At 54.8% G+C, this 12,282-nt stretch overlaps 1 protein-coding gene across 11 annotated transcripts in view; it reads left to right on the forward strand.

Moving 5' to 3' along the window:
* The window catches only part of ZMIZ1 (zinc finger MIZ-type containing 1), a 237,553-nt gene that overhangs the window by 31,723 nt on the left and 193,548 nt on the right, over positions 1 to 12,282 (forward strand). The window contains exon 1 of one of the 11 annotated variants that reach the window (XM_044761347.2): positions 3,309 to 3,463. The exons of 9 other annotated variants lie outside the window; for them this stretch is intronic. The gene's annotated coding sequence lies outside the window, so the exon portion shown is untranslated. Of the gene's footprint in view, positions 1 to 3,308; positions 3,464 to 12,282 lie in introns of those variants that run through there. One more of the 11 variants, XM_044761350.2, reaches the window with a different exon arrangement.

Raw genomic sequence — 12,282 nt, forward strand, 5'->3', positions numbered from 1 at the left:
CAGAGAGGTACCTGAGGACCAAAGCGGGGAAGTGGCCTGCTCCAGGTCACACAGCAAGTTGGACCACTGACCAGCTCTCAGGCTCCCCCATGGCACTGCGGCTCCCAAAGCTTTGGGATGAACTAGCTGGGTGCCCCTATGACTCAGGATCTGGCCACCTTCTCTGTAACTGTAACTCCTTCCTTGGCTACGACTCACCCCCAGGAGGAGCAGCTGTCTGCCAGCGGTAAACTCTCTCCTGAGGGAATCACAGCTTTCTTCACCTCCCTGCGCCTGAAACAACCCAAGGAAACAAACCCAGCGAGCCCTGGTCCTCGCCTGGGCTGGCCCAGGCGCTACCCAGCGGGGTAGAAGATGTGGGCGGGGAATGTGGGCATGGTGAAACGCAGCAGCCCTCCTGACAGGGAGGCAGAAATCCCAGCTCTGGAAGCATGTACACACGGTTATTTTTAGCCCTCGGAGGGCTGTGGGCACAGCAGGATGACCTGCAGTTGGCTCAACCCCTCTCTTGTTCCCCCCAGGAGAGGGGCCTTCCTTTGCCCCCTGCCCTCCCCTGCCAGCCTCAGGGCTGGGCCATGACCTCCAGGGCTTGCCGAGAGAAGGAGTGGGCGGGTCTCCACGAGGTGGCCGCGCCTGGAGCTGAGGCTGAGGCCAGCTTACGAGGGGCAGGATGTGGTTTTCAGAGAGGCAACATTTCAACTTGCAAGAGAAATATTGGAGTCACACGATTTCATGCGTTTTCCATGGGCTCTTATTCTCTTTTCCATGTACCTTCCCTAGTCTGGGCATCAGGAGGCCTGGTCCTGAATGCATATGCTGCGCTGGTCACCATTGTGTGCCCCCGGGCAGGTAGAGCACCTCTCAGCATCTCATCCATGCCCTCATCCATAAAGTGGGATAATTCCCAACCTGGCTGCCGGTGGTAGGGGGTGAGCTGACGAGATCATGGATGTTCACTCACTTGTTTGTTCAACAAACGGTTACTGAGCATCGATTTTGTGCCAGACACTATTCTAGCCACTGGATATAAAGCAGTGAGCCAGCCTAACAAGGTGCTAACTCTCTTGGGGCTAATATCATCAGGGTAGGGGCGAGATACAGATAATAAAGAGTACGTGCATAAACAATAATCAGCTTACAGCATGTGTAATACAGGAATACAATGGAGTGATGTGTTATGGAGTGACCAGGGTGGAAGAGGGGCATGTAGTTTAGAGAAGGGCAATCAGGAAGAATCCCCTGAGAAACTTAAATAAAACAGAGCCAGCCACCGTGAGGGAAGGAAGTGATGAGAGGGAACCGCAGCTGCAAAGGCCCTGGGGCAGGGCAACCAGCAAGGCTGGAATGCAGCCATGATTTGGGAGCAAGCAGTGTACTTGGGGAGGTAGGGAGGGGCCAGATGCACAAGGCGTGTGGGCCATGGGAACGCCATGGGGAGGGCTCCAAACAGGAAAAGATTTACTTAACAGCTACAAGGAAGAGGAGGAGGGAAGTGAGAGTGGGAGGCCAGTGAGGGCTATTGTGCTCACCCAGGCAAAGGAACTGGTGAGAGGTGGGCCGATTGGAACGTAGAGAGGGTGAGCTGTAGAAGTGGCAGATGGCTTGGCTGAGAGGGAGCATCAGAATCAAGAATGGCTCCTTGACTTTTGAATTTGATGCTGGGTTGTGGTAGGGACAGGGCAATTGGTCTAGAAGGAGCCAGAAGAGGGTGGGGGGAGAGCAGGGTCTGGGGGTGGAAGCTTTTCTGGACACACACGTTTGTGATGTCTGTCGACATTCCAGTGGAGAGGGTTGCTCAGGGGAGTGGCCACATGGCATGGCTCTCCTCCTGGGGGCTCTCTGCCAGCTTTCAGCCAGGCTGCGTGGGCAGTGCTCCCTCGGGGCCTGGCCTGAGGTTTTGTCCCAGTGCGTCATGGATGAGGGCCTTCCCGTCCCCTGGCTTGGAGGTGGGTGTGGGTGAGGGTGGGCAGCTGCGATGCGGAGCGGGTTGAAGGCTCTGCCCAAAAGGCAGACCTCAGGGCTCCCTGATGGGGGACGTTGGGCCATCATTTCCCTTTGGCTGGACCCAAGCCCTGGGTGTCACTACCAAGCCTCATTCTCAGCTCGATCAACCTCTTAGGGTGAAATGGCAGCGGCTCCTCATGTGTCTTGGACCAGGACGCCCAGGGCAGAGGGAGTAATAACATGTTTGTGATTTTTAACAGCAAACCTTGCTCCTTTTCATTTTGTTATTAGCCAGCTGTGTGACCCTGAACATGTACCACTCCGTCTCCCCCCAGGCCTCAGAAGCCCCACCTGAGACAGCATGATGGAGCAGAAGGTCCTCAGGGACCTTCTCTAGTGATTCCACCTCTGTATTGAGACGCTGCATTCTGATTGGGGAGGTTTGGTGATGAGGGTCATCGTGTGTGTCAAGGCCTGGAGGCCAGACTGTGGAGACACCTTGCAGGGCCCTGGGAACCAGATGAGTATGGCAGAGAGGCCCATGGAAGGATGGCCAAGAGAAATGAGGCGGGGATGCCAGGCTGCCTGCATAGGGTCAAAGGGACCAGCTTACCATACAAGCAATTGTGCCCTTGGGAAAATCTCTAGGCTTTTTAAAGCCTCCGATTTGCTATCTGCAAAATGGGGATAATAAGTGTCCCTGATCTCAGAGGGATGAGTAACTACTGAGGTAATGTGAGGAGAGCCACCCGCTTAGCTCCTGCTGGTAGAATCTCTTCAATTTCCGGAGATTGCCTTCTCCTTGTCCCTCTCCAGTTTGTAGGCGGAATCCAAATTTGGGGCAAGAGCTCTCTCGCTGTTGGGGCTTTCTGTGAGAGCCACAATCCCAGGCCTGGGAGTCCCGCCAGACCTAACTCTGGAGGCCGCGAGCCTCCCTGGGGCCTTGGGGCCTGGCCCACTGGCTGTGGCTTTCTGAGCACCAGCTTTAGGTATTGCTAGTTAGGTGTTTAACCAGAGGCAGTAATGAGCTCTGAAATCATGCCAGTTTTGTGTTTTATTTCTTGAAGAAGAGATGGGCTTTGATTTCCTATCAACGTTGATGTGGTTGCTGTTGTTGTGTTGTTGTGTGTGTGTCAACTGCTCTGGGTTTTAGAGCTGTAGGGGAAAGTGAGGAAAATAGCAGATGCTGTATTCATTTGCCACCAAACTGTCTTGAAATGCTATAAATATTTTCTAAAAAGACTAGCTTCCCAAACCCCATGTGTTAGTTATCTCCTCCCTGAGAAACTGATTCCCGAAAATTAAGACAAATAACCTCTTAAATCACAGTTGTTAACCTCAGGTGTAAAAACTGTAACCATGCCAGCAGCAGGTCAGAGTGACTCTGCTCCGCCTGCGTGACTCTGGGTGGCATTGAGACGGCGGTGGCTGCAGCAGAGAGCGAAGAACCCTGTGCTCTATCCAGAGGCCCGAGTCAGAAGACTTGGTTGGCTACTCACTGCTGCGTGACCTCAAGCCGGTGAGCTCACCTCTCTGAGCCTCTTGTTTCCTTATCTGTGTAACAGAGACATGTTACCTGCCACCCCTTGGAGCTAGCAAGTGTTGCTGAGCTGTGCTCATGCTCCTCAAAGGTACGCAGAGGTGACTGTGGGGTTCACACCCTGCATTAATTGGGACTGAGAAAGCCCCTCTACCCCTGTCCCCTCCAGCCCTGTGGCTGTGTTGAGGCCAGTCTCCAGTGCCGGGGCACTTGATGGTCTCTTTTCACCAGAGAGAGCCCAAGGGGACTTGGAGTCCCCAGCAGGCAGGTAGCAAAGTAACACCATGGTTTATTCTCCTTGAGTTTGTCGCTCTGTTTTATTTCTGTTCATGGTGAATGAGGCTCATTTTGTATTTAAGGTAATGCTATAAAATTTTTTTTAATAAATGTATTTTAGCAAATACTGAATTGATTTCAAGAAAAATGTTAAAGAGATGGCAGGAGGAAATGACAGAAATCAGGAAGCTGGTTAGGAAACATGAGGGGCTCTGCACACTGTCTGGGTCAGCTTTTCTGTACTGTTCCCCTCGGTGCACCTTCCATCTCCGCGCCATTTCACCTCCTCGTAGAGAGGTGGGCAGGGAGGAGCTGCTGGAAGATGCTTCCTTGGTGCATGTTCTCTGGCTGCATGATCCTCAGAGGGGACCACCACAGCCATAACACCCTCTCCTGGCTCTGCGCCCGCTGTGGCCGACCGCTGGTGGAGTGTAGTCACTGCTCTACTCACAGGGATGTCAAATACAATAGGTTTTGTTTTATGCTTCGTCTAGGAGTGACAGCCTGGAATGCTGTATGGAAAAGTAATTCTGAGGTCATGTTTGAGCTCTAAGAGGGTATGGGGGGGATTGGTAATGGCTCCCCTGGGTGTGGGAAGGAAGCTTGGTGATGCACCTGCCTGTCACTCAGGACCTCCCCCAAGCCTGTGACTGGATCCTGTCCACATTGCATTGTACTGCCAGTGCCAGGTGTGGTGGTCAGCCAGGGGATGGAGCCGGAAGCTCCTGGTAGAAGGAAGCAGGTGCTCCTTGGGTGGCCCTTGCCCCTTATGAGGGGGCATCCCCCAACCAAGTCACAGGCCCCGGAGGGTCAGCACCCAGCCCTGTGCTCGTTGAGTCCATGTGCTTCCCATGACCCCACCCCACCATGGCTAGCCCAGGACTGCACACAGCAGAGGTGCCCAGGAAGCACATTGACCAGACCCAAGAACGATAGATGTGCTGCCAAGGTGTCGGATCCCTCGTCCCTTGTTCTTGGGGTCCACGCCAGAGCAGGCATCCAGGTTTCTGGTTTAGAAATCCTGGCTGTTATGTATACAGACATCATGATCATGCTCTGTCATCATACTCAGAGTGTTCACTCTACTGTTGTCTTCATATCTGGCCAGTAGATGAAGCAGCCTCGTTTGCCCCCATTTTACAGGTGAGGGCCAGAGTTGGCAAGTGACTTGTTTAAGGTCACACAGCCAGTTAATGTAGAGACCTCTCCTGAACCTGTAACACTCACCTCCTGGCTGCTTTGCCTTCTACACACAAAGATAGCTCAAAGGACTTTGTGTATCCTGGTATTTAAACTTCGTTTGTTCCTTCATTTGTTTGGAATCTTCGTAGCCTGGTAGGTAAGAGCTCTGGAGTCAGATGGTCTGCTTTGCATTTCAACCACTTCCTGACCATGTGACCTTAGGCAAGTTTCTCTATCTCTCTGTGCCTCAATTTACTCATCTATAAAATGGGCAGGATTACCACAGAGAGCTGCTGTGGTGGTTAACAGTGCCTGCTGACTTAGGGTGAGGGTTCTTGAGGGCCAGCTGGCAGTGGTCACTCCTTCATAGGGCCATATGGGGGTTCGCCCTCTCTGCTGGGCACTGAAGAATCGTAGAGGTGGCTGGCAAGAGCAGTCATAGTCTGGTGAATGTGAGGCAAGAGGTGGATGTATCCACTAAGAGAGAGCATTTTGGGTGGACAGGCAAGGTCAGAGGTGTGCTGGGCCCCAGGACATGGTGGGAGGAGGGACAGCTTCCATCAGTCCTGCTGCATGAGGGGGCATTAAGAAAGGCTTATCTCTCTGAGGGGGTTTCCTAGAACAGGGCTGCAGAGGGACCTGGATGGGCAAGAGCCCAGAAGCATGAAATGGGATGGCCCTGAGGTCCAGGCATAGAGCACTGGCACCAGGAGGCTGGCCTAACCCTGGCAGATGACTACATCCAGGACTTCTCTAGACAGAGCATAGTCCCCACCCCCACTGCCCTGTCACCCTTTGTAGCTGAGGCCTCTGGGCTCCACTGCAGGGTAGGGTGAGGGTTGAGGAGAAGTGGGAAGGCCAAGTTGGTTTGTCCCAGTGATGGCAGAGGGAATCCTGCCTGAGAGCCTTGGCACAGGGTAATTGTCTATTATTGTTCACCGGCTGGTGAGCCAGCGCCCCACCGTCTGTCTTTCTGCCTGCCTGCCTGCCTGTCTGTCTGTCTATCTATCTCTCCTCTCTGCATCTGCCTGTGCAGTGTGGTATAAACAGCCCCTCCCAACATACAGCCACCACGGATTCGCTTGCAGGCCTGGTGTGGACACTCCAGTCCACCCAGAGACCCATTTATTCTGTCACTGGGGCATGGGGCCCAGTTTTAATCATCCTTGCTCCACCACGAGACACAGATGGTTGTATTATTAATAGTCATAATTAATCAGCATCCACGGAGGACCTCTCCCCTGGGCGTCAGAGCCTCTGAACGGGCAGCCCAGGAGGGCCTGTTCCAGTCTCCACTTTACTGATGGGGAATCGAGCCTGGGGCAGGGACGTATCCCATGGGAGGTGCACCGGGGAGTGGGTCCCAGGCCCAAATCCCAGGTCTAGTGATGGTGCTCTAGTGTTCCTTCCCAGAAGTAGACTGTTCGCTGCCCGCACACTGCCCCAGCACCCCGAGGTTCTAGGACGCTGGTCGCTGGGAGACCTTCAGTGCTGGGGGCTGGAGGACACACTCAGCCCAGGGGGTGGACTCGGTGCCCTTAGGCCAAGAGCAGAGGAAGAAAGGTCCAATGGGAGGGTGGAAAGGCCAGAGGGAGGCAGGGCCTAGTGGGCAAGCAGGAGGGGCTGAGGGTAAGGAGGTGGCCCTGGGTGGAGGGGGTGCCAAATACCAGCTTACCCCTCCACCTCCCACCAGGCAGTGGACCTGAGCTTGGTGCCGGCTGCTTCTCGTTCTAAGCGCTGCGTCCTGGGGATGGTGATTTAATGTTTGCGGCAGGCAGCTCCTGATTTATGGGCCTGTTGTGGACGGGCCTGACGCCATGAGCACACAGCAGCAAGGGGCTTCTCGCACAGCCCTGCAGATGGCCGCCTGCCCACCTGCTCCCCTTGCCAGCACTCCCGGGCCTCTACCTCAGGCCTGTCCACAGCCCCGCTCGGCAGCCCCCTGGAGGTGTTAGCCCCAGTGCAGATGTGTGCCATTCTGGGTGTGAGCACGTGTGCAGATGAGCACAAGTGTGCCTGAGTGCTCCCATGGGTGTGCCTGCATGCATTGGTGAGGGGAGTGCATGCATCTCTGTGATGCGTGGGCATGTATGTGTCGGGGTGTGATGGGGTACCTGCCTATGGGCATGCAGCCACCACCTCAGCCTGTCTTCCTCAGATGGACACCAGCCACACTCACACACCCACACATGTACACACGCTGTGAGAAGCATGCTGGCTGAGCTGTCCTGGTCTGATGATTAGGCTCACCAGGAGGACTCCGTCATGGTGAGTGAGTGCAGAGGCCCTGGCCCAGGAGTCCTGCCTGGCAGCGGGGAGGCTGGGAGGGAGTAATGCAGCACCTGTCCCAGGCCCCCAAGCTGTGCTCTTGAGTCACCACTCCCCACCATGCTCAGAAGCCCTCACTTACTCCATGCCAGGTCTTGGGGACAGCCCCGTGTCATGGGAGAGGCCAGTTGCGATTGGGCAGATCAGGGCACAAGCCTAGGTTGTGTCACTGCCATGTCGCAGTTCCCTCTGCCTCTCCCATCCTACGCGTCTTCCCATCTGCAAAATGGTTTTCACAACAGCCACCTCATGGAGCCACCTCACCTTGTGAGGATTAAAGGAGTGTAAAAGCTGCTAGATAAGTCGAGACTCAAGCCTCAGTTTCCCCATCTATAAAATGGTAACAATGACCCTCACTGGCCATCTCACGGGGCTGGTTTGAGGATTAGATGAGAAAGGGGCTCTATGAAGAGTATGCGGTGGTACCCACAGTGCTTGTCCTTGCTCTGAGCATGAGAGTCAAGGACTCTGGGCATGAGGTGGCAGGGAGTTTCAGCGATGTATAGGGCCTGGGGCAGACGCTTTCATTGGAATCCCTGGCTGCCACACTCCAGCCTTGGGATTTGGGCAGGCGACTTCCTCTTTATCTTCTTCTGAATCTCTAGGAACCTTGGATTCCTCATCTTTCAAGAGGGCGTATGCACAGAGTGGACCTTGTGGTGTGGTGGAAAGATTCATGTGAAATGTGTGTTGAGCATAGCACAGAGCTTGACATAAAGCAGCCGCTCAGGTCAGCGGTATTTGTTATTATTTTTGCCAGCCTAATTGCCATACAGGTAGACACTAAGTTTGGAAACACAGGTGAATGCACAGTGAATGATATGTTGATATCACACTACTCTATTATCTATGTTTGCAGACGTCATGGCCATCAGTCCCCACCCAAGAAGACTTCAGGCCCTGCTTGAGGGCAGCTTAGAGAGGCTATGGTGAAATTGTGCCCCAGCCTATAGGATGGCACCCTGGGGATTGAGGGGGTTGGTGCTGACTCTGCTAGCTCCTGGGAACCAGAGTGCTGGGGCCCCCACAGCCACCTAGCTCCCCAGTAGGAGGCTGGTGGTCACCTCTATCCCCTCTTCAACTGTACTCCTGCAGGCCTGAGGCCCTGAAAGGAGGCCTAGAGGGGAACGTGATGTCTCACCTGAGCCAGGTGAGGACTGCAGACCCTTTGGCAGCCCAGGGCTTTCTCCTACTGTCTGCAGACGGAGCCAGTAAATGGCACCCATGACATGTGGGCTCCCTGGTCTGTGTGCTTCATGCCAGCTGCCGGGGTCCCGAAGAGGTGCAAAGTCCCCATCGTGGCAGGGGCTTTGCTGAAGAAGTGAACCCCTGGTGCCCAGGCCAGGACTAGCAGACATAGCCAGGGCTGTAGAGGCTCAGAGATTGTGGGGGCCAAGGTGGGCCCAGATGGGCAGGGAAGAGAGGAGGCAAGCCAGGCTGGAGCCAGACCTTGAAGGACAAGGGGAGTTAGCTCTCTGGAAGGGACAGCATTCCAGAGGGACAGAAGTGTGTGGGCAAAGGTTTGGAGTCGTTCTTGGGGAAAGGCATGCACTTTCCCATAAGACATCTGGGCTGCTCTGGCCCAGATGGCCCCGGCTCTTGGTAACCAGTGGCCAGGGGTGAAGCAGATGGCCAGTGAGGGGTGGGGCCAGCCTCAGGCCTGAGCCAAGGGATGCCAAGTGGCCCACACAGGCCAGAGCCTAAGACCTTGGCACCAGCCACTGGGAGCTCTCAACTTGAGAGTTAATGATTCATTTGTGGCCAATTTCTGCTGGCCTTTGCCTGGAAATTCCCCAGCCTGCCTCTTCCCTCTGCTCTGGGAGCTCCAAGAGTACAGTCTCATTTACACTTGGCTGAGAACATCTCACCCACTATCCAGGGAATGTTTTTTAAAATGACAGCAGGAGCAATGCAGGTGAGCCATTAGGAAGAACTGATTCTGGGCTGCAGGCCAGGGGCTGGGCTGGTTGGTTAGAGTGTGGTAGAGTTAGAGGCCCACCTCTGACTCTGTGTACCAAGGGCTGATGGAAGGAACCCTGTTCTTGTTTGTGGTGCCCCCTCCCCCATTTAGTTCAGAGCAGATGTGAACAGAACCCAGTCTAGTGTAATTTGAAAAATATTGCAACAGTTACAAAGGGGGAAATAGAGTCTGACCCAGAGCAGAACTCGGCTGAGTAGAAAAAGCAATAGAACAAAGGCCCTGGGGCAAGAAAGTCCAGGGGAGGTTGTTCAGGGAGGTTGAGTAGTTGTGGTACGCCTGGAGTGTGGAAGGTGTGAGAGGCGTCTAAAAGTATGGACATAACTCACAGGTGAAGGGCTTAGAGGGTGTGGCAAGTTGGCAGTGAGAGGTGCTGGCAGTGGGGAGTCAGGGCTGGTCCCTGCCCAGGGACAGGTATGTTTGATTTGGGTTTTTGGGTCACTTGCCCATTTGTGTCTTGATTCTGCTGGTCAGCAAACCTTCCTTGACAGCCTGCTTTGTGCCAGCTCAGGCCCAAGCCCTGCATGGGTCCCTGTACCTGCGTGGATGTGGACTAGATGGAAGGGTCATGTGTAGCAAGTCAGGTGAGGGGCAACAGGGACCCAGCAGAGCCGCATGCTGTTGGAATGAGCATGGGTCTGTGCAGAGGCAGGGGGATGGTTGATGACTTCTTCAGACTCACCCAACCCTGTCAGCCCACGTCTTTCTGTGAGCATGGTGGGGGTGTTTTCTTGAGGAAACGCATGTTCCTGATAGACTGTGGACAGACAGACTGGAGGTTACCCTGTCCTGGAAGCTCACATGGTCCTACCGCTTCCGAATGTGTATCTGTTACTCTGCAGATGAGCAGACTGAGAGGGGAGGGTCAATGACAGAGCCCAGGCACAGCTCAGGGCCCTGTCTCCCAGTCCTGGCTGGTTGCACACATATCCCCTCCCCCTCTCCCTCCCCTACTGATTTAGGAGTCTGTCTCCAAACCAGGCAAAACAGAGCAGCCTGATCCTCCAGGTGGAAATGTCCGGGGGCTTGGGGAAGGGGTTTCCTTTATATCATTTCAACTTTGCAGATTTACTTTCTGATTATTCCTTGGCAGTCCCCAGCACTGGCAGTGAACAGCCGCTCTCCCCAGAATGTTTCCCCATGACAGCAGCTTTCTCTGGCGAGGGTGCTATCAACACTCGGCAGGGCCTCCTCTCAGCTCCCAGCTCCCAGCTTCAGCTCCTGAGAAGCAACAGCTTCTGAAAGGCGTTCAAGAATGTGGTGCTCTCCCCGTACCGTGGGGCCAGAGCTGGGGCGGGCATGGGCCTCGCCTCTTTGTTCCCTGCAGCAGCCAGCAGCCTTGCCCGGCCTCTGAGCTTCAAATGGCCCTGATTGTGGATGGTCCCCAAGCACAGAGGCAAGGTGGTATCAGGTATCCGCTGTCCCCTGCAGCCCTGGTGCCCAGGTCCTTGCCACGGCTCATTGGCAAGAGGGAGCCTGTCTCCCTAGGGCAGCTCTGCCAGGCCTGTCTGTGGCCCAGAGACCAGTGGTGGCCCAACTCCGCAGCCTCCGTGGTCTGTGTCATGCTGGCTTAGGCATCCTGAGTCAGAGCCAGGAAATGGATCTCTGTGTGGGGGTGGAGGTGCTGCTGCCCTGGGCAGCCTAGGTGAACCCCAACCTCCTACTGGTCCATGCTTGCGGGGGGCCTGGCTTCATGCATCCCCTGGCCTGGATTTGACCTGTGCCTGGAGGAGGGGCTGAGGTGACAGCTGGCTCCCTGCTCCAATTACTGTGCCTAAGCCCCTAACTCCACATGCCAGTAACTGCCATTGAAGATGTGCAAGGCTGTTGACTGGACAGAGCGCTCAGACACAGACACAGACGCAGCTAGGCTGCTGCACCTTTACTGAAGCTGTCCCGCTTTCCTGGAGTGCCCTTCCCAGACTTGTCTCTGTGCAAGAATTTACCCAAGAATCACTGCTTTGGGGAAGCCTTCCCTGCAGCCCCTCCTCCAGCTGAAGCTGTCCCCTTTTCCTTTGACCACCATCTATTGACCCCTGTGACGGCTTTTATCACAAAGAAGTGTAATCACGTTTTCCTGGAAAGGGCGTGCACATTTGCCTGCCCGAGTGCTTTCAGGCCTCTTTATCCTGCAAGCCCGGTGTATAGTAGATGCTCAGTAAAAGCAGGCTGCATTTAATTCAAGGGGTTCCTGAAGGTGGTCTTGGGGTGTCCCTTTGTTACTCATGTGGTGAAGAGGGGAGGTGGGAGTTTGCCAGAGAGAGGCTGACCTCCCTGCACCAGACCTCCTTCACAGCCTGGCAGGCAAGCCAGGTAATGGCTGGGGCTGCAGCGGGCCCTCCCAGTCCACATCCAGCCAATGCCTTCCTTGCAGGCAGGAGCCGGCTCCCGGGTTGCTCCTGTGATCACTCTCCAGAAAACACCCCAGTGGAAACTACATGAATGATTGATAAGCGCTGAGAGCTGTTTAATTTTTTCCCCCTGTTTAATGGCTATCAATAATTTAATATGCTCTCTGTATGTTTTTAAGAAATAGCACCCATTTTGCCATCTCCGGTTTAGCGGGCTAAATGATTTAAGTGTTGGAAATGTGCTCTGAGGATGGAGGTTGAGCAAGTCAGAGGAATCTGGAGGCTGGGGGTGGGGGAGGCGGTTCAGAGCCAGCCAGCAGCATCGTGGCCTCTGTGTGTGTGTGTGTGTGTGTGTGTGTGTGTGTGTGTGTGTGTGTGTGTGTGTGTGTGTGTGTGTGTGTGTGTGTGTGTGTGTGTGAAGGTGGGAGGGAGGGAGGGGGCGGGTAAAAGGCAGGGCCTCTCTGCTAAGAGCAGGATAATTGCTTTTCCGGGTCTTACTGAGCAGCAGCTGAACAGCTGTCAGCTCCCCCACCCCCCACCCCACAATGTTGAGCTTTTCTGGATGACTCTGGGGGAGGCTAGGAAGAAGCTGCTGCTGGTACCACCATGGGCTGAGAACAGCACCCCCCCCCCGACCTGACATCTTGCCCCCTTCTAAATCTTTTAATCATTTTTATTTTAAT

This window comes from Equus asinus, chromosome 2 (genome assembly GCF_041296235.1).
Source record: "Equus asinus isolate D_3611 breed Donkey chromosome 2, EquAss-T2T_v2, whole genome shotgun sequence".
In the NCBI taxonomy this organism is placed as follows: Eukaryota; Metazoa; Chordata; class Mammalia; order Perissodactyla; family Equidae; genus Equus; species Equus asinus.